General features: G+C 42.9%; 1 long non-coding RNA gene across 1 annotated transcript; it reads right to left on the bottom strand.

Annotated features, from left to right (window-relative positions):
* Positions 1-4,454: 4,454 nt before the first annotated feature.
* Positions 4,455-11,769, bottom strand: LOC135452715 (uncharacterized). Its single transcript, XR_010441679.1, has 4 exons — positions 11,615-11,769; positions 10,478-10,724; positions 5,644-5,824; positions 4,455-5,442 (listed from the first exon to the last, which is right to left on the bottom strand). It is a non-coding gene; the product is annotated as an uncharacterized LOC135452715 (long non-coding RNA).
* Between the last annotated feature and the right edge of the window lie 4,363 nt (positions 11,770-16,132).

Raw genomic sequence — 16,132 nt, forward strand, 5'->3', positions numbered from 1 at the left:
TGATTGGTTTATTCCCACTTTGATCTTCCAGATGCCCTCCCTGACACTACAGCTCCCTCTCCAGTGACGTGGTTTTTGTGTCAGAGGGTCTTTCCTCTCCATGAGCTGTTCTGAGAGATCCAGGTCAACATCCTGTTGGATCTGGAGGAAAAGAAGAGTTCTTGAGAAACAGGGAGACGTGTTGCCAGAAAAGGAGTCTTGGCCAAAAGGATGGGATTGCCAGACTGCCTGAACTCTCACTGAACCGAGGAGCAGGCTGGCCCCAAGGATCCCAGCAATCTCCAAACAGCAAGAAACACTCAAAAAATCTGAGCTTTTAACTGTTTTCATTATACTAATTTGATTTAGCCCCCATTTCATTTTTGTTTTAATATATTTTTCCTTATCCTGGGGCTTTACAGTGGACATTGCAAGGGGTTAACTCCAGATAGGCTTTTCCTCTATAAAGATTGGGTGTAGAAACTTTCAGCTTTACTTTCTTATCGTTTCTGGGAAATAAAATAATTTCATGTGCCATATTTTCCTTTTCCTTCTTTCCCTTTTTAAGGACGTGTTGTAACCAGTGGTGCACAAATGACTCCTTGCTTAGATAAGACATTATGTTTTTATCCTTGGACTGTGCCCCAGGCTCCCAGTAATGCCAGCATCAGCTAAGTTGGGATCTGATTACTTGTTCTTGCCTCTTACTCAATGTCAGGCTTGATTATGCTCATTAATCTGGTTGGTTATTTTTTTAAACTGAGCTGTGGGCACCATCTTGCCTGATTCTCAGCCCTCTGCTACTATTACAGCAAGATTTTTCACATTTCTACAATTCTAGGTTTTTGGTTTTGTTTTTTGGGGGGTGTTTTTGGATTTTTTTAAATGTATTTCTCACCATTAAAATAACCATTTTGGTATTTATCAAGATTTTGGGCAGCTGTGGCTCAGAGAGGAGAAATCTGGGCTCCTGCCCTGATCTTGTTGGCTTTAGAGATCTCTCAATGTTTTCCATCCCTCAGAATGATGTGAGGGTCAAGGATAATTTCCAAGGAAAGTTGTGGGATGAGGATGTGCTTGGACAATTTTCGTTTTGGGAATGACAAAAGGTTACAGAGCAAATTTCGTAGTTCAGGACCAAATTTCAGCAGCACATCCACACAGATAATCAGGACTGACTTGTGCAGGGTGGAGCTGGAGGCACAGAACATGGCATTTGTTCCAAACAGATGTCAGCACCCTGCTCCAAACCACTCCAGCACAAAAGCAGCCCTGAAGATGGACAAAACCCTGCTGAGGTTTGGGCAGTTTCTTATTTTCCCTCCCCCTGCTTTCTTACATCACTTTCTGAGCCACGGCTGCAATTCAGCTGGGACCTGCTGGGGCTGAGTTTTATCAAAATCAGGAGAAACCAAACTCTCCCAGAGGTGGCCTCACATCTCCTGAGTTCATTGTGAAGTGACAATGAAGTGACAGCGGCCCAGCCAAGAGCCAGGAATCTCCATTTGGTTCCTTATTACCTTACCATGATCCAAGCTGAGAGAGCAGCCAGGGAGATGGGAAGAGAACTCAGATCTTTCCCAGAAAGAAGGATTTGAGTAGGGATTTGTGAGGTTGGTCAGCACTTTGTGCTGAGACACCTCCTTGGGTGCTCAGGCACTCACTCACCTGCACAGGCATCTTGGGTGCATAACCAAAGGCAAAACTGGTAAAGTCAATCTTCCAAGTTTGGAATTGGATGCCAATCCTCCTCCACATGGACATAACCCTCTTTTCAATGTGTTTTCCATTGATTCTTGCTTTGAGGCTGGATATAGCTGGAGGGTGCAGGGGAAAGGGGAGAAGGGAGAAAGAACCAGAGTTAAGTTTAATAAAAATAATATGAACGTTCAAAGTTCGAGCTCTGGGAATGAATCAATGTGGATCCTCCTGTGCGAGGGCACAGGGCAGGCTCTGAAGAACACATGGAACCAATAAGACAACACATTTATTCCTAGAAATAAAACTCAGGTGCTCTTGGGAACGCTTGTTAGACAAGATGAAGTGCAGCAAAGATAAGGACACTTTGATTGATTAAGAGAGAACACAAAGTACTGTGGGCAGGGCGTCAGAAATAACATTTCTTTGGCGAGGTAAGTGATGGGGGAAGATATTTGCAGGCCATGGAAGCTGCACATCCATCTCTGGAGGCTGATTTTAATGGAAAGGAACTCGGTGCTGCATATGGGGAGAGGTGTCTGAGAGACTGAAACTTAATGAAAGACTTGTAGGTATGTAAAATGGTGAGGCAGAAGTCACTAAATGGATTTTTGGAACAGAAGTTTTCTTCTTTTATTCATAGAAAGCCACTGAGAATCTCCTACCACTGTTGTGAAATTCCCTCTGTCTGAAATGCAGCAATAATTATATTTCTGTGAACATGCAGGGTTAAGGAAAAGGGGTTTTATGCAGTGAGCATAAATCCATCACTGATAGGTGGTTCTCAGAAGCAACACTAGACACAATACTACCTACCTGGACAGGTGGTGTCGGGACAAAAACAATAATTTAAAGACAGAAGGCAGCAAGGCCCTTTTCTGGATAATGTATAATTAGAAACAGTGTGCTTCTAACATTATAAGCAGTGTGAAATCATGTCCTTAACATGTAATTACATTTCAAAGTTATCTAGAGCAGATGTTATTAAATCAGCTCCCTCCTTTCCTGGGTGCAGTTTGATATTTGTGATGCACTAAACAGCAAAATGTTTCTTTCCATTTTCAGGTATTTTTAATTACAATGAACATTGCATTTCTACAAGTTGTGACCTCCACTGTGAGGGTCTCCTTGTTCTTCCAGCTGTTACCTGCCAAAAAGATTCTGTCTGTGTAGTGATTATTCATAAATAAAAATAATTTAAGAAATTTCTGAAGTCCAGTGATGGACAATGACCTGATGGACATTGGAGAGCATCACCCATCATGCAGAAGGATGGAGAGGGAAAAAAACCAAAAAAATATCAGGACCTTCACCTCCCTTCTCTCCAGACAAACTTATTTGGCTTTACTGCTGCCAAACACGTTCATTTATCATTTACTCATTTTGCTTTAGAACAATGAGGTTAGCTCTTACATAACAACCCTTTGGAGTAAATAGAAACTTTTGCAAGCTCCGGTCACTATGCTGGAAAAAATCCTTTACAACAATTTAAACAAACAAGAAAAAGAACAAATCAAACCAAGAAAAAATAAAAACTGCAAACCACGACACCCCCCCAAAAAACCCCACAACAACAAAAGACCAAACTCAAACCAAGCTAAAAATCCCTTAAAATCTCTTCCCACCAGGTTGGAATGATGGATTCTGGTCTTTACACACTGTCAAGTACAAATCACCCAGAGACCCCCTTGCCAGCAGTGACTTCAGGCTGGCTGATTGGTGAAATTTGTGAAATTCCCACTTATTGCACCGAATGTTCAGCACAGATGAAACCTGACTTGGATTTGGGGAATAACTCCAAGATGTTTTACATTTTTCTGATGACCAAAGGTCAGGCTGATGACTTGTTCTTTCTGAGTTCACTTAACTTTTGTTCTTGGCTGCAGAGCACTTGGCCAGGGCCGGAATTTCAGAAGCACAAAGGGCTCCCTTTGATTTCCAAATGGGAAGAGCCTGAATTTCAGCTGTGTTGAGAAACAGGAGCTCCCACTGGGAATAACAACTGGATTCACAAAGAAGTAGCCACAGGTCACTGGTGATTTAGAAATAAATCCCCTTTTTTGGACACCTGAGTGAAATCTGATTAAAATCTCGTTTCCCTTACGTGGGATCCAAGACCTTTTAAAAATCTGTCCCTGCCTGGCAAAAGCTTCATAGCCAACACCTGGTGCCTCCATGCACCAGTTGGAATTTCTCTTCTTTGTTTTCCATAAGCAGAGGTAAATTCTCAGAAATAAGAAATGCCTGCAATATTTTTGAAAAAAATAATAATAATATTTTTCCTCACATTAACAAATACTTCTATCAGTGGGTATTCCTTGTGGATATTTTAGAGGACTTCTTGTCTCTTTTCCTTTCTGTAAAGAGATCAGCTGATCAACACTTGAAATTATGGAAAAATAGGAACAAGTTTCATTTAATGCTTTTTTTGTGGAAAAAAATGGTTGGTTTCCTTTGTAATTGAACTTTGAAGTTCACTGAAGGGAAGACAATTAAAATATTTAATAATGAACATAATTAAAAGTACTAAAAGGGCAGAAACAAAACATTTTGGTTCTTATGTTTGTTTGCAAATCATGAACATGGTACCAGTTTCTGACACAAGTTTGGGACCCTTGGCAACATTTTAAAACTAAAATTAAAGTTATGTCCCAGGTAACAAAACTGACAAATTTGTGGGAACATCACCCTCTCTCTGAAAATTTAAGAGTTTCAATAGAGATCATGTCTGGCACAATCAACTCATGAAAACATCAACTTGTTTGTGAAACTCCACCTCACTCACCAAAATTAAGACAGGACTTTAATGAATTTATATTGTGTTCCACAGGTGAGATTTTAGCAGTGTTTCACTCTAAGGCAAAGAAATGTTCTTTTTGCAATTATTTCCTACAAAGATAGCAAGCTTTTCCAAGGCTGGGCTTACACAGGAAAATCCAAACTCAAATAACTGCGAGAGTCTGGGCTGAGCTCTGCTCCATTTTGGAACAATCCATCCCAAATTCCTCCAAACTGTTGATCTATCCAACACTGAATAAAAACTGGAAAACACAGCTTTGGAATATGCTGTCCAGAGAACCAAAACATGGGGAAAAAATCATAAAATAATCAAACTTCCAGTTTTTCCCCCTCACTGCCCTTGGGATGAGTGGTTTCCACACGTTCATCCAGATTTTGTCAGAGAACCACGAGGTTGCATCAAGAGCCCATCACTCAGTGTCCCTGATTTTCACCATCCTAAACTAACATTTCACACATGGATTGGAAAAGAATCAGTATCTCTGCAAGCCCTGAAGAAAAATTGGCATGCCATAGAATTATTAAGATTGGAAAGGACCTCCAAGACCACCCATTCCCCAGCACTGCCAAGCCCACCACTACCCAACGTGCCACATCCACACGTTTTTAAATCTCTGCAGGGATGGTGACTTCACCATTCCCTGGGCAGCCAGTCCCAACACTTGATAACCCTTTCCATGAAGAAAATTTTTCCTACTATCCAATCTCAGCCTGCCCTGGCTCAGCTCGAGGCCGTTTCCTCTCCAGAGGGTGATTCATCCCAAACTCAGGTGTCCAAGGGACCTCAGAGGAACTGCTCATCACTGCCAACCTCCCTCCACGGAGTTCACGGGCGTTTTAGGTGAATTCCACTCAAACTTTATGGAAGGTGAAGTCACAGAAGATGAACTCTCCCTGCCAAGAATGAAAATGACACACGGAGCCATCAAGAATTGGGTTGGACTCCACCATTGGTGATGTCGGCCCCTGATTAAAAAAAATAGCAAAATGCAAATAAATAAATAAGGAGGAAATAGCAAACAGCTAATAAATAAAATAAATAAAAAATAACAAATAAATAGCAAATATGCCAGCCTGAGACTGGGCTGGCAGCAGGGGAGGACAGAGGAGCCAGGGAGAGCAGAGCATTACCTCACCCACTGTAGCTGGAGTAGGCATGGGGCTCACCTGGAGCACTGCGCTGCCTCTGGGCAAGGTTTTGGCTTTTCCTGCTGCAAACACAGTTTAGTCAGGGGCAAGCAGCCTTGAGGAGAGTATTTTCTGTGGCTCCCATGTCCCTGTGAACATCATTGCTGCCACCCTGAGCGATTTCGGTGTTGACACTTCCTCAGCTCTGTCATTAGCTCAGCTGAGGAGAGAACAGAAATGCCATTCAAGCCCCAACGTGGGATGTTAGGAGGCAAATCCTTGCCTTGCACTGAAAACATGATGAGTGTTTTATGTTGGTGCTGTGCTTTCTATTTTAGGGAATGCTTTGTTAGGTTACAAGGCCTTTCCTAGCACATAAAGCACCCTTTTTAAAGGGGTTCTTCTACCATAGCTATATTCATTTATTCTGATCTGTAATCTCCCCATATCCCCAAAAATTAACCCAGGACTTGGTGTTTGACTTGTATATTACAAATTCCTAGTTTTGGGTTTAAAAGCATTTACCTTGTCCCTTGTTTTTCTTTTGCGCTTTAAGATTTCTGTGCTGGAATCTGGATCCAGTTTGGTCACAGTGAAGATTCAGATGTCACTAAAATTCACCTTTTCCGGTTGTAAGGTTGTTTTTTTTTGTAAACCATTCCCTCAGTGTCTTCACACTGTGTTTTTGTTTTATGAGATGAACCAAGAGATTGTATTTCAGAGAATCACCAAGAGTGGGTTGACCTTTGCCTGTGATCACAGAACCATCAGCAGATTTACAGTAAACTGAACAATGCTCCTTCCAGGGAAATGAGGCAGCATTTCTTGGGCAGTTTTGATTTCTGGGTGTAGTTTTGATTTCTGTTTCTGTCCCCCAGATTTCCTATTTTTGCCATTGTTCAGACAAGTTAATAATTCAGGACAAAGATGGAATTCCTCCAAAATACTCCTTTCAGTGTTGCCTGCTAGGTAAACTAAGTGCAAATATAAAAATTTCAGAGAGAGGATAGACCACTCTAAAAAAGCCAAGAAAAACCCAAAGGTTAAATCCATTTTATCTGCAACAATCCATTTTATATTTGCACATCTGACCTTGCAGCTCATTCACACACACAGACATTTTGTTGGAGCTCAGCACCAGGGTAAAAGCAGAAGTCCTCAACCAACATTTTAAGTGTTCTGGAGAAAAACTTTCCATTTCTGCAGGGAACTGGAAAGCTGAACCAGGCACAAACCTAAATAAATATTGATTTTATTTTTTAAATGATGGATTATCTGAAATGTTTATTTTGTTGAAATTGAGGGGGCTTTGGAGTAAACATCTCTGAGTTATAATAGCATCAAAGGGGGAAAAGTCAAGAAGAAAAATGAGAAAATCTGCCAGAAAAGATCATGGAATTATAGAATATCCTGAGTTGGAAGGGACAAGGATCATTGAATTCAACTCCATCAAGTCCAATAGCTTGTTCTAAAGAACTGAGGCACAGGAGCAATCCTCATTTTATATCTGGAGTTTCAGGATTATGTGTTCATCTGTTGGAGAGGGAATTTGGTGATAGAACAAGGGAGTGATGGCTTTAAACTGCAAAAATTTAGGTTTAGATGGGATCTTAGGAAAAAAATCTTCCTTATGAAGGTGGAGAAGCCCAGAATGGGTGCCCAGAGCAGCTGAGGCTGCCCCTGGATCCCTGGCAGTGCCCAAGGCCAGGTTGGACAGGGCTTGGAGCAGCCTGGGACAATGGAAAATGTCCCTGCCATGGCTGGGGAGAGAATGGGATCATCCTTAAAATCCCTTCCAACCCAAACCATCCTTCATAATCCAAAATGACAAGTTATTTTTAAAGTATTTGGGGCAAATTCAGACAGATTTTCCTTTCTAAAAGATTCTCCCCCCCAGTGCACAGACATACTGATGTGTGGAAAGATGCTTTTCATGACTTTAAATTGAAGAAATTACTGTAAACATCCAGCTATATTTTCCCCATAATATCCATTTTGGAACACTTCAGTCTCTCCCAGACTGTCTTACTCATAATTGCTGCCCTCTTTAGTGGGTGTAGCAAAAGCAAGGGACTGCTTGCCAAGTGCCAAACACACATCTCCAAACCCCTGAGCCTCACAGATATTTTCAGGAAGCTGTAACCCCCGATAAATCTTTGCAGACCACTGAGATGAATAATATTTGTGGATGCATTTTTGAGGCTGCCATAGTGGAGAGGTATTTGTGGCTTTGTGGGCTTTGCCACTCACATGGAAAAGTATGCCTTCCCTATATCCATCCTATAGGCTATATTTTGCACATCTGCCTTTAATTAAGACCATTTCATATCTTCAGGAATATGTGCCATCAAATGAATAATTTAGAAATTGGAGTTAACCAGCAAATTATACACTCTTTTTTTTTTTTTTTTTTTTTTTTTTCATTCATGAATTGCCAGTGTCAAGATTCTCTCAGGGCAGAATTTTTAGCAAATCTGGTGAGCCCAAGTGTATGGTAAATGTCACAGGATCAAGGAGGGGACAGATCAGACCTGCATTTTTACACTATAAACCTATTTACAACAGCTATTATTCCACATGGAATAACATAATCTCTGTCTGGATTGGGGTTTTCTCCCCCAGATATTTCAGGAAAAAGAGTCTTAAATTGTGGAGGAGCTCTCCAAGCCAAGCTTCATTTCTGATTTCAGTGATGTTTAGAGCATTACATGGGGTTGTTATTCCATGGTCCCTTGCTGGAACAGGTCACTGTGGCCTCCCCTGCCTGCCAATTACATTTTTGCTCCAGGCCAGAATTCTGCATAAAAACAGCAATGAATTACTAGCAGAGAGAAAAGGCTCTTTATTCCTCTTATTTCTACTTCAGCAACGCTTAGAGGATGGGAGCTCCCAGCCCAGGTACTGCATGGAGTTTAACCAGCTTTAATTAAAAATTAGCTGATTCACATAACTGATTTCACCATGAAAATGAGAAAGAATGGAACAAGTTGGTGAATAATTTTCAGTAAATCTCATGAGCCAATGGAGCCTCCATGAACTCACCAAGGACTGGAACAATTTCACCATGGAATTTTTTTTCATTGAGCTTATTTATACATCAGCAGCACTTAGGGGATGGGAACTCCCAGTCCAGGTGCTGCTCAGAACAAAGAAACATCCCTGCTGATAACAACTGCAGCAAAGAGGTGAGGAGGAGAAGGAAAAGGGAAACCAGACCAGCTCAGTCCCATGTGCACATCTCACCTTCCCCACCAAATAAAGTCACTGCATCATGAGAATCACCCAGATCTGACCTCACTGCATGGAGTTTAATCAGCTTTAATTAAAAATTAGCTGATTCACATAACTGATTCCACCATGAAAATGAGAAAGAATGGAACAAGTTGGTGAATAATTTTCAGTAAATCTCATGAGCCAATGGAGCCTCCATGAACTCAGAAACATCAAGGACTGGAACAATTTCTTTTTTGGTCTGAATTTCATTGATGGGTATACAAGGCATATATAAAACAAATTGCCTGTCACCCTGGAACTCTGTTTTCCCAATTTTATACAACAGCTCATCTCATCTTTCTCCTGGCCATCTCCAGCTTTGCTCCTTTCTTCCAGTCAGGACTTTCTAACTGGCATTGGCCCCCAGGAATCACAACCAGCCTGGCAGCCACAAGCAATTTACACTCCACAGTTGCAATATTCTCTTTATGCACTTCGGTTTTGGCCCATTTTTCTCTCTAAAAGATTATGCAATGCTAATTACATTCTTTTATTTTTTTTTTCCAGGAGAGTTGATAGAAACACATCCAAAGGCACATTTCCCTAGGCAATAGCCTGCTTTAATAAATTCTGGTTGCACTGGAAATATTTGTACTCTAATCTGTAAAACAGAGATTAGGCAAAAGTTCCTAATATTGCTCTAAGCACTTCAAGCCAAGAAACAATTCTATTGTACTTTAAATTAAACATGTGTTTTCACGTCATTCTAAATTCATACATTTCTTCCCCAAATGTATGTTCCAGTTGCATATTCATGAGTTTAGATCCACGTATTAAGAAAAGAACCAACATTTGCCATGTGCACAGCAGGTGACACACCCATGCACTGCTAAACCCCACACTGCTGATCAAGTGTATTAAATATTTTTGTAGAAATTTAATCTAATCCTTGCCTGAAAAATAAATCCCAGACAAGAGCAATAAGGATAAAGGGCTTTCAGAGAAAGCAGTGCTTGCTTAGGCGAGATGGATAAATTATGGATAATTATTATTAATAAATGGATAAATTATTATGGATAATTTATTATTAATAAATGGAGAAATTATTATGGATAAATAATGAAATCCACAAAAATGCTTCAAAAATTATTTTTCATTGTTATCTTAATGGGCAGATCCATAGACATTGAGATAATCTGTAGACAACCAGATTTAGCTACTGGACAATTTATCCCACTAAGAAATACCCACAATTTAGGGGGGAAATCCCTTCTCTTTCTTCTATGATACAGCAGCAGCACTGAAACCAGCTCACCTCAAACAGGGTTATTCTGGATTTACCATCAGTCTGAACAGAATCTCTCCCAATTAAACCCACCCAGAGCATCAAGAAATCCTTCTGGCAACACAAAAACCTTTTTGCTTCATTTATTCCCAATTTTCAGCAGCACAATAAGCTATAAGCATCAGCCACGGAAACCCTGGTGAGCATGGAAACCTTTCCTGGTGCAAACAGAGCTTTCCCAAAATTTTGAGCACCAGATATCAGCTTGGCTTGGTTAATTGAACAAAACCCACTTTAAAAACACCTTGGTCAAGCAATAGAGCAGATGCTCAGGCTTTCCTCTTACTGCAGATGGCAGCAGAGATGCTGACTCACCCAGCAGAGCTGCTCCTGCGTTTATTTTCTGCACCTCCAGAGCCTGGGAACAGCTTCCCCCTGGAATGGAACAGGGCAGAACCCAACGGAAAGCCCAACGAGGGAGTCAGGAGCGGGTTCTGGATGTTCCTGTTGCTCCTGGCCACCTCCTGCCCTGCTTTCCACACGCGCTGTTTGCACAGCCTCCTTGCAGAAATCACTTGTCTCCAGGCTGCGGCATCAGGGAGAGACAAACTGGGGGAGTATCCTGGAAAAGGAGGAATGGGAGATGTGAAACAGATGTTTTCCCTTAATTGCTTATTGCAGAGGCAGCCCAGTAACTAATCCACCTGCTGTGCTCCCACAGGGATAATTACCCACCCCCGTGCTCCCAGCCGGCTGAATTTATGTTTTCCATGCCTCATTATATCCATTCTGCCCAACAACATGGCCCAAAGTGCTGCACAAGTGCCACACTCACACAAATACCCATCTCCTTCTTGCCCAGAGCAGCTGGGGCTGCCCCTGGATCCCTGGAAGTGTCCAAGGCCAGGCTGGACATTGGGGCTTGAAGCAAGCTGGGATAGTGGAAGGTGGATTGGAACAAGAGGATTTTTAAGGTCCTTTCCAACCCAAACCATTCCATGATTCTGCAGCTCTAGGTACAGAGCTAGAGTACTTTAAATCAGTATTTTCAGTATTGCTTAGATATAGAGAATCACATGGCAAGCAGGATTTTCCAGAGAATCAGGAGATGTTAATTAAAAATAACAGCATGGTAGATGTGAGAGGAGAGCTTCCCAACCAATCACAGCAGTAAATAATTCATGTCTGAAATCCCTGTTTCTTCTAAGACCCCTTTTGTCATAGGAAGTGATCAGGAACACAGAGTGAAGGCTCCTGAATATCCAGGTGATGTTTGTGCTGATTTTTAAGTTGCTCACATTGTTATTCTGAGTCATGTTCAGCACAGAGCAATGATTGATGTTCACCCATAATTTTCCCCAATTATTTCAAGGCTTGCACTCAAAGGTGGTGTTCAGTATGGAGAGAAGCCGCTGGTTATGAGGTCTGATCATGGTTAAAATGCAATTAACAGTTACAAAAGGTTAATTGAATAAAGAAAAATAGAAGTTTCAAGGGATCTCTGCTTCTCACCTTGGAAGCAGGGGCAGCCCAATCTCCAGTGCTCCAAGAGTGGAGCTGGATCCTTCTCACTGCCAGAGGAATTTGACTTTGATGGAGTGGATGGTGCACAAGTGATGGGAGGGGAAAAATTGCCACTGACTGGACTTGATAGGGCTGGAAACAGAACGTGACCCAAGCTCCAAGCCTGGTTCTGCTCCTCGTTAGCACAGCCTTCATCTCTCCTTCTTTTCCAGGGAGCTACTTCTTTCAGAGCCTCAGGCAAGAGCCAGCACCAGCTGGAGATAATTTAGTCCTACTTCACTAATGTTGATGTCTCTGGATTTAATATTGGCTTTTCTGGAAGCCTCCTAGGGCTCTTTGGCTTGGTGAGGCGGCTCAGGTAGTTACCCTGAGCATAATATTTTGTTAACCAAGAGGGTGCAGATCTATTTCAAATACAAAACAGGAATCTGCTCATCCAGGACTAACAGAGCTCCCCAAATCTTCCCCTGCTGAATGCTCAGCAGCCCTCAGCCCTGGGGAACATCTTCAAAAGCCTTTCAGGCTTAATTAATGCCTGCTGGAGGGACACTCCAAAGCAAAGTGAAGTCCTCAGAGGGAAAATCCAGTGGCTGGAGAGATGGATGTGGATGTGCTGGGAATGCAGAGAGCAGGGGGGAGCACTGAGCTTTGTCAGGGGGGTCACCAAGGGCTTTGCTCAGTGGAAGGGGCATCCAGGTGCAGCCAGAGAGCCCCCAGAGTCTCCCCTGGAAATATCTGAGCCAGGGTGATGCCTTGGGAAGGCTGAGCTAAAACAGAGGCTGCACAGAGCTACAGAATAAAGCAGGGATTTATTAAAAGGATCTCCTCAATGGATCCACCTTGGGCTGCACAAGAGCCCAGCCAGGGCTGCACCCAAAGTGAACCAAAATGGTCCCAAAATGGTCCCAAAATGAACCCAAAATGGCCCCAAAATGCACGAGCGCTCCCAGGGTCTCTCCCTTGGATCAGTTCTGCTCCATTTGCACCTTGCAGTTCATTGTCCCATTCCAGCTTTAGCCCAGGCAGTCCCACCCTGCTTGTTTTTCTCTCTCCAGCCCACGGGGTTTGTGCTCTTGGGCTGAGATTGGGATCATTTGTCCTTGGTGCCCAGCTGGAGCAGGAATTGTTTTGTCTCCCTGCTCTGTGCACAGAGCTCAGCATCCCTGATGTGAACCCAGACCCACACACTAAAGCAGCACAGAACGTGAAAAACAGAAAAGCCAAAACCTGAAGCATCAAGGGGACCTGAGCAATGGCCTAGGGAGGAGCTGGGAGGGAGCCCAGATAGAGCAAGTTTTGAAAAGAGCAGACAATAAAAAGCTGAGGCACACCACAACAGATTTGCTCACACCCTTGTGCCTCGGGACAGGCACAAACCCATGAGCTGGCATCCCTGGCAAACCAGAAATCCAGAGGGAGATTCAAGCATTGCCCCTTGCCAGACTGGCCATGAAATATTGTCCTGCCCTGTTGCTCCTGAGCTCTGTCCAGGGGTGTTCCCAGCCTGGTGTTCCTCTGGGCACGATGATTTGGGACAGAGGGACGTCAGTGATGGAAAGGAGATCCCAAATGTGCCCCATCAGAGCTATAAACACCACGGGTGTTATCCCAGGAGCTGGACAAAGGAAGGGCACAAAGAGACTGAAGAAATTTGTAGGTTTGCAGTAACTTTAGTTTACCAGGCTCCCCTCAGTCACGTCCTGCAAAGCCAAATTTAAAACACCTTTTTGCTTTCATTTCCAACTGTTCAGTTGGATGCCTGCCTTGCACATGGGTGTGGTGGGAAATGTTGGTGTGATCTATATCACAAACAGAGGTTTTCCTTCAAGCCTCTCAAAACCCCATCTGTTTTATCAGTGTTACATCCAGCTATTTATGCAGGTAACTGCAGTCCCATTACTTGCCAGTGGCATGGAAAAACCATGGAATTAACCCAGCAGTTTTGATGTCTGCAGTAATTGTACCCTGCCTCCTCTTTCATGAAGAGAAAAATTTGCTACAAGACTCAAGATAAAACAAATAAATCCAATACAAAAGCCCATCTAATTGAATTAAATGAAAGTAGCCTCTCAGACTGCCCTTTCTGTGAATCACATTATCTTCGTGTTTACTGACTCTTTGACAGGAGACTAAATGATCCCAAATTTTATCAGAATAAATCAACTAAAGAAAAAAAAAATCCCCTCTAAAAAGGACAGACGTTCTTAACAGTCATCTGGAACAGATTATTCCTCTCCAAGTAGCATTGTTGATACTGAAAGTGTTGTAACAATATCCTTTTCTAATGTGGTTCTGCTGTGGCTCCATCCATAATAAAACCAGTCCGTGCCAGAAAACCCACTTAGCATGACAAGCTCCCCAAAACCTGGATTATTTGTGTAAGACTCTGATTTGATTTTTCAAGCTCCATGATCTGATGAAACTTCTTTTAATATTTTTAAAGGAGACCAATGAGCATCACCTACTCTGGGGAAATGTCTTTTGTTGAACCCTCCAAGTGCTTGTAAATCCCAAATGCCACTAAAGAGAGATGGAGGCTGAAAATTAAAACTATTTTCTCCGTTTCCAGCCTTGTAAAACCTAAAATAACTGCACCTTTTTTATTTTCTTGAGTATATATTGTCAGCTGAGCAGTATGGCTGCATTCAAAGGTTACAACAGATAAAGCAGAATTTATATTAATCTCATAAATGATGGATAAATATCAATCAAAGAACACCACCTTTACACCACGATACTCAGAAAAATCCAATAATATTGAGGGCTCAAAAGGAGACAACTTAAACAAAACTACCCAGCAGAAAGAGCTGAACATTCACCATTTTTTAGCTCAAATGGATAAAAGAGTGGTCTACCAGGATCCCAAATAAAGGCATTTCTACCACATGAATGGTGGTCAGTGCTGGGAAGATGCCTTCTTTTCCAAAAAAAAAAAATCCATTTCTGATTTCTGCCACCTCACAGATATTTGTGTCTCATTGCCCAGCACATTTCTGTCCCAAGCCATTAAGAAGTAATCAGGGAGAGAAAGATGAGGACTGCAATTCCCTAGGAAAATGGCATTTAAAATTATAGAATTCTGTGATTTTCACCCTTTATTTTCCTTTTCCCAGTGCTCACTTGCTGATGTATGAACTGCTCCTGTCCTACTTACACAACCTCCTTTTCTCTAGATGCACACGTTCATGGTTACACCAAAAACCAGTTATTCTTCAAACTAAAAGCTCCTCAGAACCTCATGGGGGGAAAAACAAGTAAACAACATCACCACAGAGCCTGTTAGATGCTGGACATTACCAGTTCCATCTGTTCTATCAGCCAAACACTTACAAACCATTTCGCCCAGAGCAGCGAATCTCAATGAAAAACTGATCAAAAAAAAAATTAAAAAAAAAAGAGAAAGAGGGGATGAGAAAAGTCAGAGCCACTTCAGAACTTCTTTGAAGTGTTAGTCTGCTGTTCCCTGAGGTCACTGAGCCCAAGTGCCACCCCTGGCAGAGCATGAGGAGCCCTGGGTGCAGCTCTGCATGGCTGGGGAGCGGAGCAGCCACAAACCCAGCCAGCCTTGCCTCTCCTGGCAGCTGCTGGGACCAAACGTGGCTTGGAGTCACAACAGGACCTGGGCTCCCTCCCTCCAGCCCTGCCACCCTCGCTGGGAGCCAGCTGGGAGCTTTTCTTCTCGTCCTCTTTGTTGTCTGTGCTGCCCGATAGCAGAGGTCCTGCCAACCTACAATTAGGGACAAGAGCTGTGCCTTTGTGCTCTGCCTGCCCAGAGATAGGGCAGTAATTCATGAAGCCAGCATGCCAAGGGCTCGCCAGCAATGTCAAAAGCAAGTTCATAATAAATTACTCTTTTTTGGGGCACTTCCTTCACTTGCCAATGGAGGAAAAGCAAAGAAAAATGACAAAGAGCCCCTCTCGTTTCCTCCAGACAACTGTGATTTATTACAGGCGAAACAGGGAGGATTCCAAAAACATTACTGCTATAAAGAAAGGTAACCCAATCTCCAGCAAAAATAAACAGCCATGTTTAAATAAACCTTCTGAGAAGTGCTACTGCCCTTTTCTCTGGAAATTGGGGGAGCATTTCTGTGCCCTGACATTGTTGTGCTGTGTGAGACGCTGACCCAGGGATCTCGTCTGGTTTGGGTGGCCTGGTAAGTCATCAAAGGATAAAAGGCAGAGAACAAAGGGGGAAATAAAAGTATTATGAGCTGCAGCTGAAGTGCCTGACAGATGTTGGGTGGTTTGTGGGAACTGCCTTCCATCTCCAGAGCAGAGGGCTCACCCTGTCACTGCCCAGGCTCCTGCTGGGAAGGGTGGGACGGGCAAGGTGTGTACACCCCAGCACACCACCCCAGAGGCACTGCTCAGTGGTTTAGGGGCTTCCCCCAGCTCTCCCATGAACAGGGAATGCAATAAATCACAGCAACACTCAGGTCACGTACTCTGCAAGGGTCCTCACAGGCTTTAGAGCTTGCAGAAGCACCAACCAACCCAAGAGCA

This window comes from Zonotrichia leucophrys, chromosome 11 (assembly GCF_028769735.1).
Source record: "Zonotrichia leucophrys gambelii isolate GWCS_2022_RI chromosome 11, RI_Zleu_2.0, whole genome shotgun sequence".
Lineage (NCBI taxonomy): Eukaryota > Metazoa > Chordata > Aves > Passeriformes > Passerellidae > Zonotrichia > Zonotrichia leucophrys.